Source organism: Neopsephotus bourkii, unplaced genomic scaffold (genome assembly GCF_033783945.1).
Source record: "Neopsephotus bourkii isolate Nb327-2 ecotype Australia unplaced genomic scaffold, CSIRO-AGI_Nbou_v1 NB_196, whole genome shotgun sequence".
NCBI classification, from domain to species: domain Eukaryota; kingdom Metazoa; phylum Chordata; class Aves; order Psittaciformes; family Psittacidae; genus Neopsephotus; species Neopsephotus bourkii.
In genome coordinates, this window is record NW_026900709.1 from 14,224,378 (window position 1) to 14,249,931 (window position 25,554).

General features: G+C 39.5%; 1 protein-coding gene across 13 annotated transcripts in view; it reads right to left on the reverse strand.

Annotated features, from left to right (window-relative positions):
* B3GALT1 (beta-1,3-galactosyltransferase 1) overlaps window positions 1-21,344 on the reverse strand; it is a 201,703-nt gene extending 180,359 nt beyond the window's left edge. For 10 of the 13 annotated variants that reach the window (XR_009723916.1, XR_009723918.1, XR_009723919.1 and 7 more), the window contains exon 1: window positions 21,158-21,344. The gene's annotated coding sequence lies outside the window, so the exon portion shown is untranslated. Of the gene's footprint in view, window positions 1-21,152 lie in introns of all 13 variants that reach the window. The other 3 variants (XM_061343389.1, XM_061343369.1, XM_061343358.1) reach the window with 2 other exon arrangements.
* Between the last annotated feature and the right edge of the window lie 4,210 nt (window positions 21,345-25,554).

Genomic DNA, 25,554 nt, shown 5'->3' on the forward strand with positions numbered 1-25,554 from the left:
TCAGAGATACCTATAATTCATAAACCTAATGTGGACTCAGTCATTAACAGCAAATTTCAAGTGCTTTGGAGAAGAGGCTGCTGTCCTGTTTTACATTTACACTGCCTTGTGCAAAGGCATCTAAGTTAGATATGTGTGAGGAAAAATACTATAATAGTAACAATGCAATATATAATGCTACTATATATAATAATACAAATAAAGATAGAGAGGTCTCTAAAATGAAATGTGCTTCCTGAAAGATGTTCCATTTTGGAATATTAAGTGGCTATCTCAGAAATTAAACTATGTTGCTGTAACGGACTTCTGTGAATATAACCACCAGGACTAACTCCAGCAGAGTATCAATTGCCTGCAATCTGCTATAAATGCCCTTCATGAAGAGATATTTACCTAAAAATCACATCTTCCTTTACAGGCATAAGGGAAAAATAGTACTTCATTATAAAGACCAAGCATGATCTCTGGGAACATCAGACAACTCACCTGGCATATTGAGATTGAACGGGTTTGTTTTAAACAAGATATAACAAAATTTTGTCTAGTTTCACAAAAAGATGTTAAGAAATTAGAGCTGGACTTCAGCAAAAAAAGACAGATTCTGGTTTATATGGCTAAAAGATCCAAGTGAGATGGGTTTGCCCATTCTAAATAACAGAGGAAATAAGATTTGAAAAATGCCAAACTACAAAGTCAACTACAAATAATGTTTTCCTTACTGCTCCAGCAGTTCTAATGCTTCAGAAAGAATGCATAATAAGAATCTCATAGTCCTCACTACCTTTTATACAGGCTTTTCAAGGATTTTAAGAAACAGTTTATATGAGTATTAGGATCATTACTGGTAATAAAACAACAATCTTCTTGTAAGTACCAACCATTCCAACTGAAAGAAAATATCTTAGGAAGATGTGCAACAGCAGATATTTTAAAAAACACGAAGATTTTTACTGTACCAAGGAAAGCAAATGTATTTGACTCTGCTTTGGGGTTTCCCATGCCCACTGTCCAGGTCTGAACAGTTAATTTGACTAGGAATTAAGGAGGAATAGAAATAACGTACTTCATATTCTTCATATTTTAACAGACAAATCAAAAAAATAAAAGCTTTTAGATGCTAGGCTGTTTCTTTATAAACCAAAGATAATGTTATGCTATTTCAGAAGTAAGGTAGAATGAAACTGGTATAGTAGAAAACTATATACAACATCAAGTACAATGTCTAGGTCTTTTTCGAGTGATTAGTTTTGTACACTTCATTCATAAAAGCAAACCAAAACAGCTAAATGAAAAACACATTAATTAACAATAATTAAAACTTATGAAACTATAAGCCACATAGAAATCAGTTACAGAAAAATATAAAAAAGTTACAGAAGAAGGTTTCTGCATTTCACTTAATAAGGAACATTTCTGAAATTAACTTTTTCACAGTACAATGTGCATGGAACAAATCTATTCAAAAGAAGGAATCACACAAAGTCTTAACAGTGAACAGAGCCTTTAGAATCAATTTGAGATGTTGCTTCAATACCAAAGATCTCTTTGGGGAAAAAAATGTTGGACCTTTATGAAAAACTTAGAGAAGTTAAACTGTTTGAAGGAGGCTAAAAGGAAGAGTCAATGCCTAAAAGCTGAGTAAAGAAAGAAAAGAAACAATAAACCCTCTACCATTTAGAAAAGGTTGGAAAGTCAGTAACCTGCAAAAGCAGATTATGAAGGTTTTCTGTGGAAAGATCCTTGGCTAGTGCACATAGTCATAACTTCAGTAACTTCAGCTGTGTTTCGACAGTATGTATTAGTCAAGAATCTGCTTTAAAAGTTTCGTGAAGGCCAAGTCCAATGAGTTCCCAATTGCTGTTAGAAATAACCTCATGTTTTCAGACAGCTTACAGTAAGATTGCTTATTAAAAGCAACCTTCAAGGTGAGGTGGCTGAGCCTGGAAAGATAAAATTGGTCAAGAGCTATAAACATATGCCATACAACAATTCAAGAGATTGCAGAACCTTTTGTGGCAGGTTAATCTCACAGCTCAATTAATGTCTTAACTGAATTCTAGCATGGCCTAAAAGTGCTAAGAAACACCTTTCGTTTTCATTTGAGCATCACAGTGCTTGCCAGGTTCTTTAATCATCTAATTAAAGAGAGTTCCTAACATTTCTGATTTTCTAATTCACTTTGAACAAATGAAGTAATTGCTGAAGAAAACACACTAGATCTCTGCATACAGTTTGTGGGAAAAATCCACACCAGTGCTCAAAGGAATGAAGCAATTAACTTAAGCTTCAAGGCAGTATCAGCGTATTGATTCAATATAAAAAACTATATTTGTGAAATTTTAAATATGATATTAAAATTGAAACCTTTACCAATAATGGGATAATTTTTGGATATGCTTAATGCTTCAAAAGTAAGAAATTAGTGTTATGGTTGTGTAATTTACGTATTACATTTACAGGTTTAATAATACCAAAATGTTAAGGCTGTGTTTTCAACAAAAATAACTCCATCCAACCTGACAGATTCCGGGAGAAAATGATGAAGTTCTATAACCAAATAATTAAAAAGGTTTCTATTAAATATGTTGACATTTCATAGCTAAGCAGCTGTTTTCCCAAATGCAATGGCAACCTCGATTTGGAGCAGGGTCAGTCAGATCCCTCTATAATTCCTGCATCCTAATTTTGTTAAACAACATACTACTGGCAAAACAGACTCTTGGTCAGTGAACCTGTCTTAAAAAGAATTCACAACCTGGGATTCTCACATCCTTGTTCCTTCCCTATCTGTTGAAGAGAGCCAGTACCAGTTTTCCTTCTCATATGGTTTGCTCTTCCATCTCGCCAATGTATTAATTTTCTGCTCACCTAATCATAGCCCAACTTATGAATCATGAAGGAATGATATGCTCTTGACAGCCTACTGACACGTGTACTATATCTTGTATACCACAGTGGCTCTGTCACGTAACATTACTAACAGCATCCATCTCACCTTATTTTATACAATGAGATATGCTCTGTAAATGTAATATTCAGCTCTCACCACTTTGAAATAAATTATCAGCATAGTGCATTTCACATGACTCCCATTGTATCCCACAGATATAGTATAACCTGCTCCCTAGCAACTGCAGCAAAAATATGCCCCTTTAGGTATTTTTTCCAGGTAAAGAAACCAACCTCCTATTTTATGAACTTCATATATAAAACAATGCTGGCTACTGTCAGTTCAAATTATTCTGACTAATGGTCCTTAAGATGCATTTTTAGCCCTTTGTCTAGTTTGGGTCCTGATACTGAAGCTTCTCTCTTGCAAACCTCCCACCTCAATAATTTTAGCACCAAGGAAAATCAAATGTTTTTCAAAAACGAGAAATACCTTCCCAATAAAAACTAACCATTTATACAAGAATTATAATAATGTCATGAACTAGAAATCCATTTTACATAGGAAATGAAACTCCCAGCATGCTGGCAAGAGTGGAGACACTTGATTTATTTTGTGAAACAACAGAAAGCATCTTTTGGTTGGACTTAATTCACATATTGAATGGGACTGCAAATACTTTTGAAGGACTGTTAGATTTTAAGTAGACTTCCTACGTTACCCCAAGTCTATTTAAATGAACTCGGTAAATTATCTAGGGAGAGCCAGAAATGACTGTTCCTTGTTTAAAAACACTAGACTCATGCTTACATCACACCTAGTGAATAGAAGATGTGTCTGTTGTGAGATTCTTATTCATTTAACACAACATATTTTTAAAAAGAACTAAATAACAACAGCTAATTAATACTTCACACATGAACAGAACCTCCCATTAAACAGTATCAAAAGGTACGAATTTCTCTCCTCTGCCAGGGGAAAGAGTGTGACAGCAGACAGTAACTCTCCATATAAATAAATTCAGACCTTCAACTCTGCTGTTATCCAGGCTGGTTAGATTAGCACATTCAAGCAATGGCTAGTTTGGCGTTGTTGTACTGCATTGTAGGGCTCTCTTGGTGAACCAAAACCATTACCAAAATAAATTATGAGGGAATTGCTGAATAGGGGAAGACTGAAGCAGACTGTGCATCTTTGATACCTTATGGTACCAGTTTGCTTGAATCTGGACCATTAATTTGGCTACACAAAATAAAGTGTTAAGATAACTTTAGGCATATTTATAGCTCTATGGTTGTTTAGAGTAGGTTCCATATCTTGCTTAGACTGTTGCACTTAACATAGTGATAGTCAACACAGACAAGAATAGCCAGAGTATAACAACAGTGCTGGTCTGACATTATGCAAAGCATGCTTCCTAGTGATCCAAGCATAGAATGGACTGGAAGGGACTTTAAAGATCACCTAATTCCAAGCCCCCTGCCACAGGTAGGGACACCTTCCACTAGACCAGGTTGCTCAAAGGCCCATCCAACCTGGCCTTGAACACTGCCAGTTCCTCTGGGCAACCTGTCCCACTGTCTCATCACCCTCACAGTAAGGAATTTCATCCTTAAATCTAACCTAAATCTACCCTCTGTCTGTTTAAAGCCATCCCCTTTGTCCTATTCCCTCCATGACCTTGTAAAAAGTCTACCTCCAGCTTTCTTGTTGGCCCCCTTTAGGTACTAGAAGGCTGCTACCAGGTCTCCCTGGAGCCTTCTCCAGGCTGAACATCCCTCAGTATCTCAAAACCCAAGGATCTGTGATGATGAGACAGGCTCTCTACAACAGTTTTGAAAAGTCACTTTTTCTCTGGCCTTTCAGCATGGCTAAATGGTGAAGCTGTAAGAGTTCTCTTACTGATAGCTCACCAGTGATAACTACACCACCACACTTTAGCATCTGCAATTATTAGCTTTTGGCACCTGTCTTGGGTGCCTAAAGTTTAGTCAACAGTCTAATAATAATATCTTTCTATACATATATGTAAAATACACAAAAAACACATTATAGTTTGAGACAACCTCACGAGCTTCGAAAGAAAGTTCTATTGAGGCCTAACAAAATTACACTGAGTTCATGCTGCACTGGTACATACAGATCTATTAAATTATAGATGGCCAAGGAGCAACTTCTACAGAACCATTTGACATTGTATATAACTGCACTTGTTTCCAACTCCTAAATAAAAGATGCCTGTAGAATGAACGAAAGAAATCCCTGGCTAAAAGATGGTATATACATGTAAAGTGCTGCATTCCATCAACTGCCAAGAAGTGGTGAGGGTTTTTTCTAAACCTAGTACAGGTTTCTTGTGAGAAAAGCAAGTGAATATGCTACTGATTTTTTACTGCATCTAAAATGACATTAGTGAACATTAGAACAAATAATTTAATCTGGAAAGTAAAACAAATAGGCAAACGAACCCTACCAAATCACAACATCCTCTTTTAATGATGCATAAGGTGAATTTCTGACTTTTCCAAAATGACAGAGAACATCCCAAAACTAACTTCTGTCTTCTTTATTAAATTACAGCTCCATTATCTCTAATTCTTTTTTCTGAACAGCAAATCTTTTAAGGTAAATTAGAGATATTTTTATTCTAAATAACATTCATTTACACTTTTTCTGTCTTTATATAATACTGGTAAACAAGAAAGCAACGGGCACAGAAGAAATCTTACGAGATTTTGCAGGCAATCCTGCTACCAGAACTGTTGTTTTCTACTTAAACATAAAAATGACAAGATTCTTAGAAGTCACATGATTGACTCTGGGTTCAGTGAAGAGACAGCTCAATTTAGGTGTTATACCATTCTTACACAGTCGTGTTTTCTCAGCTGAGTCAATTAACATATAAAGGAGCTTCATGCTATTGTGATTATATTGCTTCTAGTACAGGAGTCATTTGGGTATCTTTGTGATGCACACAGAGGGAATAGAATTTTAGTGTAGTTTTGCTTATTTAGAGTAATTTACTGAATATTTTGTCCACATCAGAAATAAAGCACTACTAGTGTCAGACTCGTTGGCAATTTAAAATCAAACCTGAAAAACCTTTAACTGAAGGCAGTAACTAAGCAAAAATTAAAGCTGTGTATAAATTTGCTCACTGGGCATTGATTATAAAAGACAAATTACAAAATACAAAAAACATTGGCACAGAGGAGATTAATTAAAGTTGCTACTGCTTGTGCTGTGTTTGTTTTTGTGGATAAAGAGATGAGCTCTGGTTCTATAGATGTCAACACTTGTCACCTCTACCAAATTCAACTGAAAAACCCTACTACCGTACGCTTTCAAAAAAACACCTCTCCTGCAACATTATTTTCTAAAAGGCACATAACCTTCATGCTTCCAGAATTGCTCATGATGCCCAACCAGTTCTCCTGTACCATTTTCTATCATGCTGGGAAACATATGTGCAAATGGTCTAAAAATAAGTGTGTGCATGTAATTTTATCAATTCAAAGGAGAAACGGTATAAAGGCTGAAGAATTTAGGATCTATATACTTCCATGGGCATGTAGCCTTGTGGATGGCCAAAAAGACAGCAATTCCAGAACAGAAAACAGCACCTCTTACCTAGCCACAGACAACAGCAATTCAAACACTAAAGATTAAAAGCAAAGCAGACCTACATTTTCAATTTTGGAAATTCTATCTAACTCTGCAACTATTACAGAGCTTTAGAGGGAATGAAATCTCTCCTTTCAGGAGGACAGGGAAAGACAATAAACAACACATCTCTTAACCAATACCTCTGTGATAAAAAGTATAGCATGTCTAGCATGCAGCTAGATTTCCCTCTAGTGAAACTGACCCTGAAAAAGATTGCAAATGAAACACACATACAAGTTTATGCCAAGTTTCGACATGACCCTAGAATAGGGTCCTGAAGACCATCTGACTTCATCAAGCAGACATGCATTTTGTAAGAAGTCATATGTCTCTGCCACCAGAAGTCACACATTATACAGAAACTAGCCGATTTAATAAAATGCCAGTGAAATGAATCCTACCCAGAACACTGCTCAATGACATGCCCAATTCCTCAACCAAAGAAATCATCTTCAGTGTCACTGGGTAACTAACTACCTGACACCAAAAAATGGCATTTCCATTAGAGCCATGTATTCATCACTTCTGCATTGTGTAAACATTGGAGTTCAAAATGCATTTCCATAAGAGAGTTCAATATGGTGTAGTTGGTATGATATTGATGCATAATACCAACTTGACTGATGCAAAGTTTTATTAGTAGTACAGTCTTAAGTTCATCAAGATTCTCATTTCACAAACATCCTATTGACTTTTCTGTGCACTTTATGTGCTTTAGGTCTGCAAGGTCAGATCATCTGTAAATATATTAATGACATAATCAAAAGAACAATTTCCATAACAGCACACAAGGTATAATACACCAAGAAGAGAGGGGAAGGTGAATATTCTTTTAAGTGAATGAAAGGCTCAAAAGTTTCTAGATAAGGCCTTTTAGTACAGTTGAGTACTTCCTCATAACAAAAAAATAACTGGGTTATACCAACTCCCCAAATGAAGAAAAAGTTGTACATTTGAAAGGAACAAAGCACTATATGTGTATAGCATGTCTTCCTACGTATGAAAAATCCAGTTGGATCAGAAAGGAAAAAATGAAAAATAGTTTTTCATAGTTTACACTCAGAGAAAAAAAATAACATATAAGCTTCCTAGGAATTCTCAAACTATCCTTGTAAAAGAGAGCATACCTTTTTTTAACTGAACTTTCTGGTCCATTTTTAAAAATACAATTTTTTAAACTTATGTTAAGTAAAAGACAGTAAAATAAATAATTAAATATTAAGTAAATAAAAAATAAACAAAGCTTCTTTCTGCAAAAGAAATTCTTAATCTAGGTTAGAAAAATATTATTCATCTGATCTTTCCCATCATCTCTCTGTCACTTTACTGAATATCAAATTGTTGTCTCTTGAATGTACTTTCAAAACTCCCCTTAATACCAATGAAAGTTACATATCTCAAACATTAAATGGAGAAGAGACTATTGTCAAAAATCCTGACTGAATGAACAGAACTAAGTTCCTTTTCCTCTGAGAATTCAAAACTCCTTTAAAACCTTAAAATGCATGTCAACTTTAATAATAACTATGCTCCCAACTTAAATTTCTAGCTCAAACTCACATAGTTTTCACTGGTTTATCTCTCTATTTCCAGACCGAATATAGTCCAAAAATTGAGGAGGTATTACTGACAGTAAACAAATACCACAAAAGCTAAGTTCTCCTAAGCCCTGATAAAACAAACATTATGAAATAGAACACATACTATCCCGATGAACCTGCAGGTTGCAGTTTTTATGGAAATGGAAACCATAAAGCCCCACAACACTACGTTCAAGAGGAAGCTGTTAAATGCACTGAAGGTGTAGTAGCTACCTAAATCCTGAAAACTGAATTCACTGGAATTCAGGGAAGTCCTGTCTTTTTCCTCTCATGGAAGAGGGTAAAAGGCTCAAGGTTGACTGAAATTAACTGAGGTCTTAGAGATCACTTTTAGTTAGTCCAGAGGGCTTTGGATAAGGACTTCAAAGTGAAACTCATCTGGCAATAAATTATTTTTACTTATTATTTTATTTCTATCTACATACTTATATATTAGCCTGCCTTCTGTGCATTTGTTAACATTGAACATGGACATTTCATTCTTGTGTTTGTTCATTGTAGCTGTTCTTTGGATAAAAATTATTTATGCAGAATAATAATATTGTTTGAATAACTCCAGAGAGCTACAGTTGATGTTCTTCTCTAGAGGTGCACAAGGTTATTACAATATTTCATTGCCACAAAACAATCCATCTTTAGATAGATGCAGTATTAGCCTACAGTACTCCTTGCTACCATGGTACATACTTTTCCTTGTAAAGCAGTTTAGAATTATAGAATAGTTAGGGTTGGAAAGGACCTTAAGATCACCCAGTTCCAACCACTCTGCCAAGGGCAGGGACACCTCACACTAAATCATCTCACCCAAGGCTCTCTCCAACCTGGCCTTGAACACTGCCAGGGATGGAGCATTCACAACTTCCCTGGGCAACCCATTCCAGTGCCTCATCACCCTCACAGGAAAGAATTTATTCTTTATATCCAATCTAAACTTCCCCTGTTTAAGTTTTAACCCGTTACCCCTTGTCCTGTCACTACAGTCCTTAATGAAGAGTCCCTCCCCAACATCCTTACAGCCCCCCTTCAGGTACTGGAAGGCTGCTATGAGGTCTCCATGCAGCCTTCTCTTCTCCAGGCTGAACAGCCCCAACTTTCTCAGCCTATCTTCATATGGGAGGTGCTCCAGTCCCCTGATCATCCTCTTGGCCCTCCTCTGGACTTGTTCTAACAGGTCCGTGCCCTTTTTATGTTGAGGAGACCAGAACTGCACATAATATTCCAAGTGGGGTCTCACGAGAGCAAAGGGGCAGGATCACCTCCTTCGACCTGCTGGTCACACTCCTTTTGAAGCAGCCCAGGTTACAGTTGGCTTTCTGGGCTGCAAACACACACTGAAGCTGGCTCATGTTCATTTTCTCTTCTACCAACACCCCCAAGTCCTTCTCTGCAGGGCTGCTCTGAATCTCTTCTCTGCCCAGTCTGTAGCTGTGTCTGGGATTGCTCCAACCCAGGTGTAGGACCTTGCACTTGGCATGGTTAAACTTCATGAGGTTGGCATCAGCCCACCTCACAAGCGTGTCAGGGTCCCTCTGGATGGCATTCCTTCCCTCCAGCGTATCAACCAAACCACACAGCTTGGTGTTATCGGCAAACTTGCTGAGGACGCATTCAATCCCACTGTCCATGTCAGCAACGAAGATGTTGAACAAGACCAGTCCCAACACCATTTAATCAGTTCTGTATTGGTTATACCTGAAATATTAGTGCTATGCTCCATAGGAAACACCTCCTGAATTTTCATTACAATATATAGCTCTATTACTCATACATCTAGAAAATCTATTTGTCTTTAAGCATGTCACTGCATCTCACTGAAGAATGTTTAGCATAAGTTTTACTAGTAAAAATAAAGTGGTTTTCCACTTTTAAGTCCTCAATTGAACCAGTATGGTTTTCATTACAGATTTTCTAAACCCCATATCATCTCCATGGTTCTTTCAGTACTGTTAAAAAACCATAAATCTTTGTCCTTTGAGACAAAGATCACAAAAATTTTAATATTCCATGAAATAACCTGGTACTCCAACTTGGGCATTCTTATCCATCTAATATTAACTATATTCTTATCAAGTCACTAGATAGTAAAAGAAACAGAGTACAACAATTTGTAATTGTTTACATATGAAAGACACAGTCATCACCTTCAAAAGTTTTATATGATTTTATTTGTCAACAAGGAAAATATACAAAAGTAAACACAAAAACTATTTTATTATTCCTCTATGGTAACAATCCATCAGATAACAAAATAGAGCTACCTGGTTTTAAACTATACCCCTCTTGGCAAATCAGGCAAAAATGTAATCCAGTGGGTTATGTAATCCTGGCACATAAGGGTAACATATACAAAACTATAGCAGTTGCAGAATTCACAGGACAACATAATGAATTAACAATTTAGGCATGCATAAATAAATATGTACATATTGCATATATAGGAGGATTTTTGAACTGAGAAAAGTTAATGTTCTGATCAGCATTTTTATCACCACTGTGGAAATGTTAGGCCAGGCCCTACATGAAGTTCCCACTTTGCAATGGAAACAAGCTGTCAGGAAGCCAGTTAACCACTACTTGATTTGGTAGTGTCCTCAGCACCAACACGGATTTGGCTTATGCCACTTGGCTCCTAGAAGACCAAACTGTAGTACCCTTGAGCTTCACCCATCCAATAAATACAAGTGCCACCACATACACATGTATGGCCTTGTCTCAGAGCTCTTTCAGACCCAGCAAATCTCATCTGGCTCTCCCAACTGCTCTCTAGTGGTTGGGATCAATTGGTTTGAGCATGCAGTGGCCAGCATGCAACTCAGAAACTGATCTGCCCACTTAGAGCTAGGACTCCTGCTCTTGATCATCTCTAGCCTAAGCAAATCTGCTCTGGTCCTCAGTGCAACAGGAAGTCTGGGAGCCAAAACTGACAGCATGTCTCTGCTGCACAGCATAGAATCTTGTTCTACAGATAACTCAGTCTCAAAGACTCAACGACACAAGTACTACTAAAAGCATTTGTAATGTAACTAATACTAAAACTAACAGTATTAATTACTACTCTTTCTATTCAGTGAATGTTTAAACATACGGGAGAGTCGACACTTCTTTCTGTCTGTGCACACATGCTGTATCTTAAAGGGAATCACAAAACACCTTTTAAAAAATATAAACATGCAACAGCTGCTTGAAGCCATGCTGTTGAAACTGATTAAAAATTACTTTCAAACAACTTCACACTGTGTAAGTGGAACCCTGCTTATAGGTCATATTGGCCCAACAACATAAAAACTGGTAGAATTCAAAAGACAAGTAAAATAGATTTTAAGACAGTTTGGGTAGATCTATGAAAATTGGAAAACCATGCAGAACCCTTGCTGATGTATTACTAGAAAGAAGTGCATTGATAATAATTATGGATAGTGCAGACCCTAAGTTCCAAAATATCATGCAACATGCAGTCAAAGTCAAAATGACCTGAGCCCAAAAAGTCTTATGCAGAAATTACAACAGGTCCAAGCTTTCATTTCACTGACAACTGTACAAAGTGCATAGGACTTGCTCAGACATAATACACTTGTTTGCTCATGTCAAAAGTCTCACTACAGGGCAGTCACCTCAAACAAGTATCTCACAGTGAAATGAAAGCTTGCAGTAACTTGGCTGAGTGACCACATAGAAAACAGGGACATACTTTATAAAGACAAGTTCCATTAGCACTTACATGTTGCTTACTTTTACTGGGTTATAAAGAAATCTTCCTTTCTCAGAGTTTTCAAAATACAAAGGAGATGATTTCCAGGTAACCTCAGCTGTGACAACACATTAACTACACATAGCTTCCCCAGATTTTGTGGTTAATATAATAATATATAGTTTAAAGTTATAAAAAAAATGGGTATGGGCTCCATACCTACACCTTGGTGCCTGCCTCTAAGGGGCTTGTGGTCTCATGACACCTAGCCATAATAATCTACAATAACCCAGCCATCAACAGTCAGAAGCCTCAGTCAAAAGCCAGCAATGAAATGCAACAAAGGCAGAGGCTTGTGGAAGTTTTCTACCTCCAGGAGGGGTGTCTTTGTTCTAAGAAGTCTTTACAGGGTAAACAAAACCCAGCAGAAACCTACTGCAGTGATCTCCCTGTTACACAATCCACCACTCCTGCTGCACCATCCAATTCATCCTCATATTTTCCTATGGCTTGATACCTAGTACGAGTTTCCTTCTGAGGAAAAGCAGTTACTTATGCCTTAGTTATTTTCTGTGCCATTTTTATTGAGTCATCTCCAGTATGTCATTTTCTTTTTTACTTTCTAAAAATAATTAATGAATTTTGTTTCAGAAAACTGAAATGACAGAATGTCTGGAAGTGGACAACTGATGCTATGGCATGACCTCCCTCTCCAAAAACCTACAGGTAAGGTTTTTGCTTTTTTTTTTTTTCGCCTTTTTTTTTTTTTTTTAGCAAATTCTCTTGCCACCTACTTTTGTCATGACCATTCATAAGATTACAACACTGTCTAATTGTGTTAAATGACAAAGAGTAGTTTTACAATGTGAGATGCAATACCAAATTCACTTTGCAGAAGACTTCACGGAATATCAATGCCAAATTTTACAGAGGAAGAATTACTGTTTCTTCTGTACAAATGAAAAACAGCTCACAGCAAACACCATAGCTTTAAACTTTCCAGAGCTGTCTGCTTATGTTTAGAATTTATGCCAGTAAAACAACAGAAATTCATTTCCCTTTTAAGTGAGGGCATTGCTGAATAACCAGAACTTCTGGAAGCTAGTTCTTAAGTATTTTTTGTGTGTGTTTGATGCTTCTATGCAAGCTTGTTTTGCTCATACTCACACCTATCAAGATTTTCCAGATATTACCGAATATTCCAAACAGAATATTCCAGAGAAATATTCTGAGTTAGATACCCACAATATGGTATTTCTGTATCTCCTCCTCACTTGTAACTAGGACATAATGTGTTGGATTCTACCCCCATTGAATTCTAATTTCATAAACTAGACAGAATATATGAATAAAACAATTTTATCTCAGCAGCAGTATATTTTCCATGTGAAATGTTTAATATGATTTAATTTGCAACATCAGTAGCAGATTGGATGCTCAAATTCTATTTCAGACCTTCATAGTCTATTTCTACCCCAATTTATCAATGGGAATGTTTGACTTTAAACAGTAATCTGAAATCCCCACTTGAAAATTTCCAGCAAGTAGGGCACTCTCTTCAGAGTTTGCAAAATATTTTTTTCACCTGAGCTGCAACATAGCAAAATATTTGTGCAATAGGTATTACAGAGCAAAAGTCATAAAGTGCTCTTCAACAAACTGATAGGACAGAGGTGAATACTGAGCAAGTATACGCAGACTGGAGACATCAGACTCATCCTGACCTAGTTGACGCTATCTTGGTGAGAAACTTTCATCTGAAGCTTAATTCATGTAATGAAAACCTGTAGTATGATCAGCTATGCTAATACATTTGAACCTTTCAGCCAACTTTTAGAAGTGCTATGTTACTTCCTAGCTTATTTTAAGCAAAGGCAGTTGTGAACTACATATAGCAGAATTTGGTTTATGATTACATTTGAAATAAGATGCATTTTCTGAGGCTTTTTAGCAAACACCTAGCTTACTTGAAAGCTTGGCACAGTTTCCCACAGAGTCTAAAAGTTAAGAAAAATGTTTTATTTTTCTACACAGAAAAATCTTGAAAATTCTGAAACTTTGAAGTAAACCTTTATAAAAATCTTTACAGTACAATGCCATGAACATACTAATGCCACACTTACTAGCTGCCTGACAAACTGAATGATTTCTTGAAATTTGAAGTGTCATCTTAGAAAAGGTACATAGAAAAAATTCACTGGTTTAGACTATTTTGTAGATGCCCACAGCTCTGTGGTTTCCTTTACATGTACCATCCTGTCTACATGAAAATATTTTGTCTAGGGAAGTACACCAGAAAAATTTGGCTGATGATTCTGAATTACCTTATAAAAATGTTAGATGAATGACTGCATACATCTTAATACAAGAAGATACTGTCACAATGACACAACGGAAGACAAGTTCCACTTTTTATGATGATAGTCTGTTTAAGGCAGATAAGCAGTGCAAGTGGCATTCCTCTATCAGTATGCTGTTAAATTAACACAGATTCATCAATTACCATTACCATGGGCTAGAAATAATGAGGAGAAAAAAAACTGGGTAGACTACACACTAACAGTGTCTATGTTCATCCATGACATTCTTGCAGGCTACCGTGAACTAACTCACTATTCCACATAAAACTAATCTTGAGTTGCATCGGCCAACAGAAAGCCAACCATGGCTTTGCAGCTACTGTACATAAAAAACACGTTTTTCATGAACTAGCATCAGGCAAGTTTCAAGCACACCACGCAAAGAGAATACACTAAAACCTTTTCCTGTGGCAAACAACTGCCTTGTCTTTGGTTACTGCAAATTCTGGTAAACAGCACCCATTAAATACATCAGGAAGCTGACTTTAAACCACCCATTCATTACTAAATTCACATAGTTGAAATATTATATTTGTTATACACTGGAATACATGCTAACTTGAAAAGGCTGTTTTGGTGGATCATCTTACTGCAAAACAAACTGAACAGAAGCACCCTATTGCTGCAAATAACTACAGCTGGTATCACAGTCTTTTAGCCAGATTTACAAGCAGATGACCTCATCAGTAGATAGTAGATCAGCTGGGGCCTTCCTTCAGAGAATGTAAATATAATTCTTTAAGCTAAATATTTAAATTAACAAAGCAATAGGTTGACTACTAAAACAGGCCTGTACTTTTGCCAAGTACTTTAGCAACAATAAATTAAGAAAAAGAACAGCACTTCAGGCTGGGGGTTGACAAGCACATAAGGCAATTTAACTGCTGGCTTTCAACCATCTTGCTCTTCTCTTGCATTTACCTTCATAGTTTTACATCCTCCCTTCTATCTGCCTTCATACAGTCCTCTGTGAAGCAGATTCAAGATGGCAGAAAGTGTTTTGTTTGGTAGGTTGTTTTTTTAAACCAGTGGCCAGTGGGGAGGAATTGTCTTTTGCCAGATTAATGTGCAAAGAAGTGGTTCTGCAAAGGGTTAAGAAGGATGGAGTCATTGTGACTAGGAGAAAGGAAGACAGGACCATCACAGACACACTGCTGAAGTCACTAAGTAACACCAAGTAATTATGCAGCACACTAATAATATATTTCTAATGTTCTTTTAAATCTTACTCTCAATGCTGTTTGCAATGCAGCAGCTCTTCTAAGTGACATGCTCTGAATATCAAATGACTAGCATGGTTTTGAACAAGGAACATGAAGAAATCCGTTCTATATGGTGGGCTTCCAGCCTAACCTCTAATTTGGCTGATGATTCTGGGAGGGAGGAGGGGAAAAGCTTTGCTTATTATTTTCATGTTACTGCAGAATGTAGTTCACAAATGGAAGGTGATTAATTAGACGATATTCCAGTTAAGACTGTTATGTAGTGAATCTGTAGAGAGGCTAGGAAAGCATTAAAGTTATTTGAGTAAACATCACTTGGCACTCGATATTTTTAAAAGCTTCTTTAGTTTTAATTAAGCATAATTTTAACAGCAATCAATGTGGATCAAATACCATATGCCACCATTCTTATTTCCCATTTGCTGCAGTTGGATTATGTGTTATGAATTGTATCTTGCAGAGTTTTCTTTTTTTTTTTTAATCTGGTCTGAGTTTCTGGACACAGTCTTAACCTGGCACTCTTCTGAGCGCCTATGTACTGAGGTCCAGAGAAAAAAACACAACAAACAAACCAACCAACCACCAAATGAGAATAAACACTAAAATGAAACAGCAAAAAGCAAAATCTATGTTACGTACTAGCCATTTTTAACATTATGAACACCTTGGCTGATTTGCCACCAGGCTTTTATCTCTCTCAGATGCACACATGAAAAAAATCATAAGGAATGATCCTTTTGGCAAAATTAGGACAAAGCCATTAGGTTGACTTCAAGCACAGAACTAATGCCATGCTGACAGCAAAGACCTCCAGAAACACCTTGCAAAACTCAGAATGGACAAAAAGATGTCAAATTAGCTTCAATGCAGATATATGTAAGCTAATATATCTACTGAAAAATACTCTAAAGCAAGTAAGAAGAAGAAGAAGAAGAAATTTAGAGAAGAGATTTAGGAGTCATTATAGACAGACCCCTCGAAGAAACAGTTTTATCTTCAAAAGCAATCAAAAAAACCCAGCAAAATACTGGGCATCATGAGGAAAGGCACCAAGAACACGACAAAGCACATTTATACAACTGTTGTCTACCCATATCTCAAGTAGTGTCTGAAGTTCTGGTCTCTGCATCTCAAGAACAGATTCTAGTCAGAGAAGGGCAAACAAATCATCAGGAGGATGGAGTGCCTGCCTCAGAAAAAGAGACTAAGGATGCTCTTCAGTTGGAGAGAAGCCTGAAGCAAGATATGATCAATCAAATTATGAAGGTGGTAAATAAACTAATGTAGAACTTTTGCTTGCTTTGCCCTCCAGTATTAGATCTGAGGGGTATTCGACAAAGCTAGTACAACATTAGTTTATAAAAGATTAAAGTGCTTCTTTACAAAGCTAGTGGTAAGCTTCTGGAACTTACTACCACAGGAGGTTGTGAAGGCAATGAGCATCAGCAAGTTTGAAAAAGGCAAGTTCTTAGTTGGCAGTTCCACAAATGGGCTCTAAAAACACTGAGCCTTATATATACCTACCATCCCTAATGTGAAAACTAAGTATGCAGGAAGAATACATGGGAACAGATACATAAAGTGGCTAGGCTTACCTACAGCCTCTAAATAGCATCCCTTAATGTCACTGCTGGACACCAAACCCTGCGTATGAAGGCCACTGGTATGACCCAATAGAGTTTTTCTGATATTCTTAATTTCAGTTTTTCTCTGATGCCACAGGTTTTGAGTAATAGCAGACCTTCATTATAAACACTAAATTACAATATCGTATATTAAGCAATAAATTAGTACTATATCTTTAAACAAAAATAAGGGTCAGACCCAGGAGGAAATATTTGAATTACTCCAGCTAGTGCGACCCCCACAAAGCCACAGATGTTGTTCCACAGCAGGATCTGCTATTTCAGTGAAAATGTAGCCACCTGCTGAGGGACAAAAGCAACAAACATCAGCTCCTCAAACAGCAGAGCTGCAGAACAGCTTGAAGAGAAAGAAGGCTAGGCATACTAGTCATTCACATTTTTACCATACCACGTCTCAAAAGATGGCAAGAGTTAGTTTACTGGTACACAGAGGGAAGTCTTAAAAAATATGAATGCAGAAGTCAGTATCTGCAAGGTATTCTCTGCCCTTCTAGGATAGGTATTTATACATGAAATGGGCATATCATAACTGAAATGCTTTGAGCCTTCTGATAATACAGAACACCTTCTGCAAAAGAATAAGGTATGCTGGCAATGCTCCAAAGAAATTAATAATATAGCTCAACACAATTCTCGTGTGGTTTCAGCTGCATAGCATATTCTTACCCACTTCACTCTTAACCATTAGCTCCCTCTCCAGTATTTGGTAACTTCTTGTTAGTCAGAAAGAAAGAATGTATACTTATTTATTTCATGAATGTATGCTGTGATACATTATATGTTAAATTACACATTTCAGTTCTAAAGGGAATAACAAAGTACAGTAACTATTGCAGATATCTAGATTACTTCCATTTGTTTGAGAGGTTAAATTGAGAGCTACAAAATCAGAATGCAAGAAGGTTTTAACAGTGTCCGGGCCCCACTAAACCTGCAAAATACTGAGCATTTTACATTTTAGGTAATGATACAAGAAGAGGGGTGTGCTCAAAAATGAGATTTATAATTCATTATCACACCTTGATTTATCTCTGTATTAATACTAGCCTACAAGCCACGCCAGGGCTCAGAGAGATTCCTGCACATCCTTTCTTTCAGCCACCAACACACCTGCAGTCTGCACAGCTCTGCCAAAATTTATGCCTGTCTGCCTATCAGTCAAAGAACAACTTGCCCACCTTCATTCACCTCTCTCCCTCTGTTACTCTGTTGAAGGGCTATGTCCTCAGCATCAGGAGCTGAACTCCCATGTCTTGTTCAAGACCATCTTTTGTTAACTTCCTTGGATAGCATTCACAAGAGACACAAGAGCTGAAGAACAGCTATCTTGGTCATTCACATATGCCTATGGCAGTGTTAGGCAGCAGCAGATAGGAGACATTTGAAGTCTGTGAGTAAGTAAAAAAGGGAACCCTTGGATGTGGAGGCATTTTATACTTGTTTTTCTGGAATTCTGCAAAGCTTCCATACATCAGCGTTTACAGTCACTGTGTTTGTTGGAGACCATGCTAACAGCTACGAGTCAGTATTTTAACTGCAGTTCAAAAACAGCAATAGCTTTTTCAAAAAGATCAGTGTACCATTTTCATGATCTAATATGACTAGGAGATACATCATTCATTCGTTTATCTTTTCTGTGATCTCTGCAACTCTTCAGGGGTTCAACTAAACGTACACACATACTTATATATAAAAAAGCACGCTACTTGTTTCCCCTAGTGTATCAAAAGAAATCATTTTCCTACTACTCATGGCAAATTACACCAATAATATTTTAGTATCTATCTCTATCTAAGCAACTATATAGGCAGCAGGTTGAAGAATGTGACAGGACTGTTTCAGTTCCCAGTTTCTTATTGTATTGCATATAGCAGTACTTCCCTGTTATATATATACTACTATAAAAGCACCTTAGGAAAATCAAAGAATTTTTATTTTAATGAGCGTCCTTTTAGTTGGGAGGCGTACAGATGGACTCATTTTCTTCTATATAGAAGAAAGCTATGAAAAGCAAGCTAACCACATCTGAAATTTCTGCATTCTCCTCTAGCTTTAACTAGAGTATGAATATTTTTGATGACAATAATTATGAATATTAGTAAGTTTATAGGTGATTAATATTTTAACAAGTAAATAGTTAATAGATATATATTCACTTTATTGGTGGGACAATCCCTGCTCCAAAAAAGTTGATTACTAATTAACAAAGAGAAATCAACACTGAGTTGAGCACCCTTCTGAGGACATACAATTGAAATATTTTGATTTTTTAGAAAATGTTTACGAATTCTGGAGAAAAACAAAAAGTTAAGACAAAGAGGGGCTATGTAGCAAATACAGTGGCACACATTCTCTTGTATGCAGGTCCTCCTGAAGAACAGTCCCACTGAAATGAGTATCACAAATAAAGACTACTCATGTCCTGAAGGTTCTACAGTTTTCCCACTCAAAAATGAGATTTTCAGATTAAAATGTGGTGTCACTCACAAGAAGGGAGGGGGGGGAAGGCTTGGTGTTTTCAGCCTGCAATCTTGGCAAAAATTCTACTGGCCTTTGCTATAAAACCACCACACACACACACAAAAAAAGTTTTCTAAGATGGCACACAAGGAAAACACAAGTGGAGTATAAGGCAGACTGGCACAACTGAGCACATCTCAGACATTGCATCATGGCTATCAGCAATGTACTTGGATCAGGACTGCTCCCTAAATTAACCTAAAATACTCTGAAGACATTGATTCCAGTCAACTAAATGAGGTTTCTGAAAAAGTGGTTAGCCAATACTACATTTGCTGGATCTATCCAGATCTATCCAGAATCTGGATCTATCCAGGTTGTGTATGAGAAACTGAAATTTCATTAGGAATTTACATTCTGTCAAGAAGCAACAATATTAACCTGTACCAGTCATAAATTCCATACCTCCAATCTTTCACACTTACTAGTGCCTCCCCCTCGGCTGGAAAACTGGGCTTCAGCTCTTCAAAGCACAGTGTGTATTTGTAACAAAGGTGCTCGCACTGGTCATTCATCCTTGCCTAATGTTTACATTAACGCTTATAAAGAGCATGTAAAAGCTCTTTATTTTTTCTAAATGAACAAGATTTGACAACACTTCAGAGCCTTCCAATATTCTCTTCTATCACTGAAAGTACAGCAGGTTGAAGAACAATGAAAAAGTGCACAGGGATAAGTCAACTTTGGAATTCCTCCGTCTCAACAGCCAGTGGTCACGTATCAACCGTCACCGTTACGCTTACTTTAGCTTAACTTTTCTTTGAACTGTTCTAACAACTTCAGGTTACGGTCTGCGGCCACAAGACCGCCACTATCTTCATCATCTCCGCTGCGTGTGAATCGCCCAGCTCAGCGCCCGGGACCGCGGCCGGCAGAAGACCCCTCCGCGAGGGGAAGGCGACCGCCGCTCACCCCAGTGTCGACGGCGGCACCGCCACCAGGCCGCTCCCCGCGCAGAGCGGCAGCCGCTGGGGCCGTCCCGCCTGCTGCCCCCTCCTCAGCTGCCGCTGCGGAAGGCGGGACCGCAGCACCCCGCCGGATGGGTGCGGGGACGCGGCGCCGTCTGCCTTTCACAGCGACCACCCGCACCTCCCCGGCAGCCCCGCACCAGCGGCACCATGCGGTGCGCCCCCACCCCGCTCTCCGAGCAGCCCTCTCGAGGTGACGGAGGAGCGAAAGGGGCAGTACCGCGGCCACTCCAGCAGACCCGAGTGAAGGGCTAGTGTCGCCCCCCGCCGTGACACCCGCGGGCACCGCCGGCCGCCGCCAACCGGTCGGCGGCACCGAAGTTCCCACCGCGGCGCCAGTCCCGCCCGGAGACCGGGACAAGGAACGGCTGGGACCGCCGCGCCGAAAAGCATGGCAAGGGGTGGCGGGCGACCGCACCCGCCCGCGACCCCAGCCCGCCGCGGCCCACTGCCGCCACCCGCCCTGGGCATCCTGCCCGCCCGCTTCTCCGCCTGCGCCGGTACCGCCGCCCGCAGCTTTGCCAGCCCCATCAGCCCGAGGTGTAACGGCAGCGCATGGAGGCAAGCATCCTTCCTCCCCGCGGACGGACCTTACCGGCCACGCTCGCCGCCCTCGCCCACCTGGGCGCACGCCGCTCCGTGCTGGGCTCCCGCTGCCATACGCCGCCCTGCAGCCGGCATCACTGCTCCGCCTGCAGCCGCACCAGCCGCCGCGGCGCCCAGCAGCAGCACCCGCCCCTCGAGTGCGCAGCCCGAGCACCGGCAGGGTTCGCCCTCTCCGACTGACAAAGACTAGTAGCCAATCACCGCCCGCTCAGCAGCGAGGAGGCGGGAAGGTGTAACGAGAAGAGACCAATGGGAGCTCGCCCCTGCTGCCGCGCTGTTTCCGGGAGGGGGCGCCGCTCTAGGCAGGGGATCGCCGAGGGTGAGAGGTGTCGAAGGCAGCCCGCAGGGACGGCGGTGGAGCTGTGCGGGTCGCTGTGCCGAGCAGACTCGGGTCCGAGAAGGGGCTGGGGCAGAGGCAGAGGCAGAGGCAGGGGCAGGGGCAGAGCCTCGGCCTCTCCGGGACTCGCTGCAAGCCCCGGAGCTGGGTGCTGGCAGTGGTAACGCTTGTGGCTGAGCCGGTCTCGCACTGCCCCTGTTGCTCCGCTAAACGGGAGCGGGGCTGAGGGCCGGCTGTTCAGGTGGGAAACGTGCATCGCCTTTCCCCCGCGTGCGCAGGAGCGTCAAACTTCACACTGAGGCGCTTTGTTTAAAGGAGAAACGAAAGGAGGGGGAGAGGCGGTTCTTTTCCGTCCGGATCCCGCCTCGCTGAAGCCGTGTCCGCCGGCAGCATCTCTGCGGCTGGGGCTCTCGCCGACCTTGGCGTAGCCGCGGCAGGCGGGGATCGCGTTCCGGCCGGCTGCCGCGGTGCGGGATGGGTGTGAGTGTGCCGCGCTGGAGCCGCGCGTATCCCCCTCCGCGGTGGCGGTGCAATGTGACGGCTGCACCGACTTCGCAAGGCCTCGGGACTGCGGCTTGGCCCGCTGGCTGTGCCCGGCCTGCCCGCACCCATGGTCCCCTTGGCTGATCTGTAGCAGCAATTCCACCGGTGGACCAGGAGTCTATGGCTAATTTGTGTTCAAGGGTTATACCGATAGGTTTGCATCACTGTTACTCTTTGTAGAATGAGGTCCTTTGCACCCCAGCCACAGTTATGTAGTGTAGAGGTATGCAGGCCTGGTGAACTAGCAGAGGATCTAGAAGAGTGAAGACCTAGCATGCACCATAAAGGAGTATTGACAAGGGGCGCAGTCTTGGTACTGGAGACCCAATGGCTATGTCTTACTCATGGTCAGTTCAAAAAATTCAGGCCTGGAGATGGACAAAACTGGGTTTAGGGACAACAAAGAATTGGTATCTGACATATCTGAAAGGTAACATATGTAGTAAGTTCAGCTGTAGAACTGGAACTGCAGACCAGTGAAGAAGCATACTAGCAAAGATTAAAAATGACCTCAAGTGGATCCTAAAGGAGGAAGAACAAATCATAAACACGAGCATCATACTTCTCCTGGGCAGGGACTCCAAATGCTCATAAGTCACTGTTGCCACCCCCTCATTCTCCTAACCTAGAGTGAAACTGATCAGGCAAGGGATGGAGAGGAGCAGTTGTAGGGTGGATGTAACATCAGGAGAGGGGTACAACAACTGCATTATCATCACTCTTTTTCTGTAACTAATAGACTCTTAAGATTTCAGTTAGTAACAATAAATGTCTCTACCCTGTTTTCAGTCTCATTCTCTAACAACCCAGGCGAATAATAGTTGGGTCTTTCCAGTGTTGGTGGTCTTCACTGTTTTGGCATTTGCTTTTTAAGGAAAAAATGCCAGTTTTGTACCAGTTTTGTAGTTACCCAGTTTTGTAGTGTATCAACTGATTCAGAAGGGTGGTGAGTTGTCTTTAATTCCTGATGACTTACGCTCATATTTCATGCGATTTTAGGAATGTGTCTAAAGTGAAACGACCTCTCAATCTGGTCATAAGCAAATGTTTGTTAGGTCTTAATGAAGGAATTTATTGTTAATACTAATATTGGAAACTATGGGCAGAAATAGTTGTTCAGTTTATACCAGGTGCAGGTACCCTCATCTGTGCTGAGTTTAGAACTGCTACTTCTGATAAACAACCTGAAAGTCATGTTCTTTCCGTTCACAGCAACCTTTTGATGCAAATGTTATTCTGGTGAGACTGATCCACTACAGCAGTAGATTTCTTTTTCCTCCCATTCTTCAGCTGTTCACCTTTTTTTTTTTTGGATGGCAACGATGATACATTTGTGTTTACTGTGTCCAGTGTGAACATTGAATACACCTGCTTTTGTTTGGAAGAAAATAACAAGAAATGCTTTAAATGCTTATGGGTTTAGACACTGCAGTAGCTTGGTCTGAAATGTCTTCTAGCAAATTGGTTTTATTAGTTCAGGAGCCACCTCAAGCCTTGAGAAAGTACAGTGTTAATAGTATTTTGTACTTACTAAAAAGCATGAGATATTTTACTCTGTTAAAGCAGGAGGTATTTGTTGGTTTGGGGTTTTTAAAATATTTTTTTTAACATTTAATGCCAGCCATATCTTTGGGGGAAAAAAAAAACCAACAAAAAACAATAACAACCAACAAACATACTTTATTTACAGTTGGCAATTTTGCAAGTGTTTCAGAACTAAAGCATTGCACAGTTATAACTCTTACAGAGAAGGAGGAAATATGAAAAATAATCCTTGCAAGTGAAGCTCTTCTAGAAGCATTATTTTTAATATTTTAAACTTTATATAAAAATGTAAACAGAAATTCAGATAATTCAGATATCCTGTCTGAACATTAATTTCATGTTAAAAGAGTAGCCTTTAAGTTTCAGCGGCAGCTTTTCACTAGCATGCACGCAGCTCAGCGTGTAAGGTGACTAAATCATTACTTGACAGAATAAACCTGCAGTTTAGCTACCAAAAAAAGTGAAGTAATATATCTTCACACAATTAAAGGTCTAAAGAGCTCTAAACAGCAATTGTTCCAAATAGAAAAGCAATCCTTCACATAACAGCTAAATATCCTGTTTATGAGACAGAACGTCTCAGAGGAAGACTTGTTATAGGCATAGAAGCACCAAATAACTATAAATGAAAAGCATGCAGGAAGGAGAAAGCAGCACACCTGAAATATGGTGCTGTTCATTAAAGTGCTTTATGGTACATGTAACATTTTCTGAATTTTAGCAGATCTCTTGGTACCTTGGGAAACAGTTGTGTGTTGGGTTTTTTGTCCCAATAAAATAGCATAGATTGGTTTAGCCCGCAAAACTGTAATTTAGCCTTTGGTCCCATAAGGCAGAAGAGTTTGACAGTTCTTTCTGAAAAACTATACAGTGTAACAGTACTCTTGAAAAGTACCAGTGGCACAGGAGCTGAACTACTCTTACTCATAGCAGAAACAGTGTAAGAAATATAATCCACATTCAGCTCTGTCAGCAGGAGGAGCAGATTTCTAGAGGTGACATAAATCAGGATTCACACATACTAAATCGTTGTTTTAGCTGTTAAGTCTGCCTACAAGGTGCCAACTGTGGTCTGGTATTGGAGACCTTGACAGACAGAAGGGACTATGCTGAAATTCAACTACAAAAAAAGAAATAGAGCTGCTGTATCTCCTTTGGTCTCTAACATCCGTTTTTAGGAGAGGGTCTGCTTTTTACTAATACTGCATATGCTTTGAAAAATTACTCCATTTCCATCCAGAAAGTCTTTGTGGCCCCAGGTGGCTCCCCTATTAAAGAAAGCGGTTTAGGCTCCCAGTTAAGTTTTCATGTGTTCTGTCCATGATTTCCTGTAGGCATTTTACTTTTTCATCTCTCTTCTGCTATTGTTTTATACATAAGAAATTATTTGTTTTGGAGAGAATCACCTCATGGGGAGTTAATGTTTTGCTAATGTAGGTAGCAGTATGTGGAGTCTTAGTATTATGTTTTGATATTAACTGTGCATCCAGCTGGAGACTCATTATACTAAACATCAAATCTTCAGATTTCCCATGTTTCATCATGTCTTTTCTCCACTGATTCATCTGTCTTCCTTGTTTCTAATACCCTGCCTGCCCGTTTTGGTTATTTATTTTTTTTTATGCAAGCTCTACCTATAGACATACATAAATTGCATCATTACTTGCTACTGTTTTCTGATGCAAGTCATGTCTTTGATTACTAGGAAATAACCTGGCACTAAATAAGTGAGTCTATCGCAGACCAGCTTTCAAAGATGAGTAACTGCAGCATGGGTTTGATATCCAGGAGGAGTACCAGAAAACACAAAACCATTTGCAGGATGGTGATAGGCTGACAAAACATCCAGATTATAAAATACTATGGTTATATCCTACTGTGGATATACTACTGTGGTGGGTTGACCCCTGCCAGCTGCCAGATGTCCACCCAGTTGCTCTCTCTGAACACTTCAGCAGGAC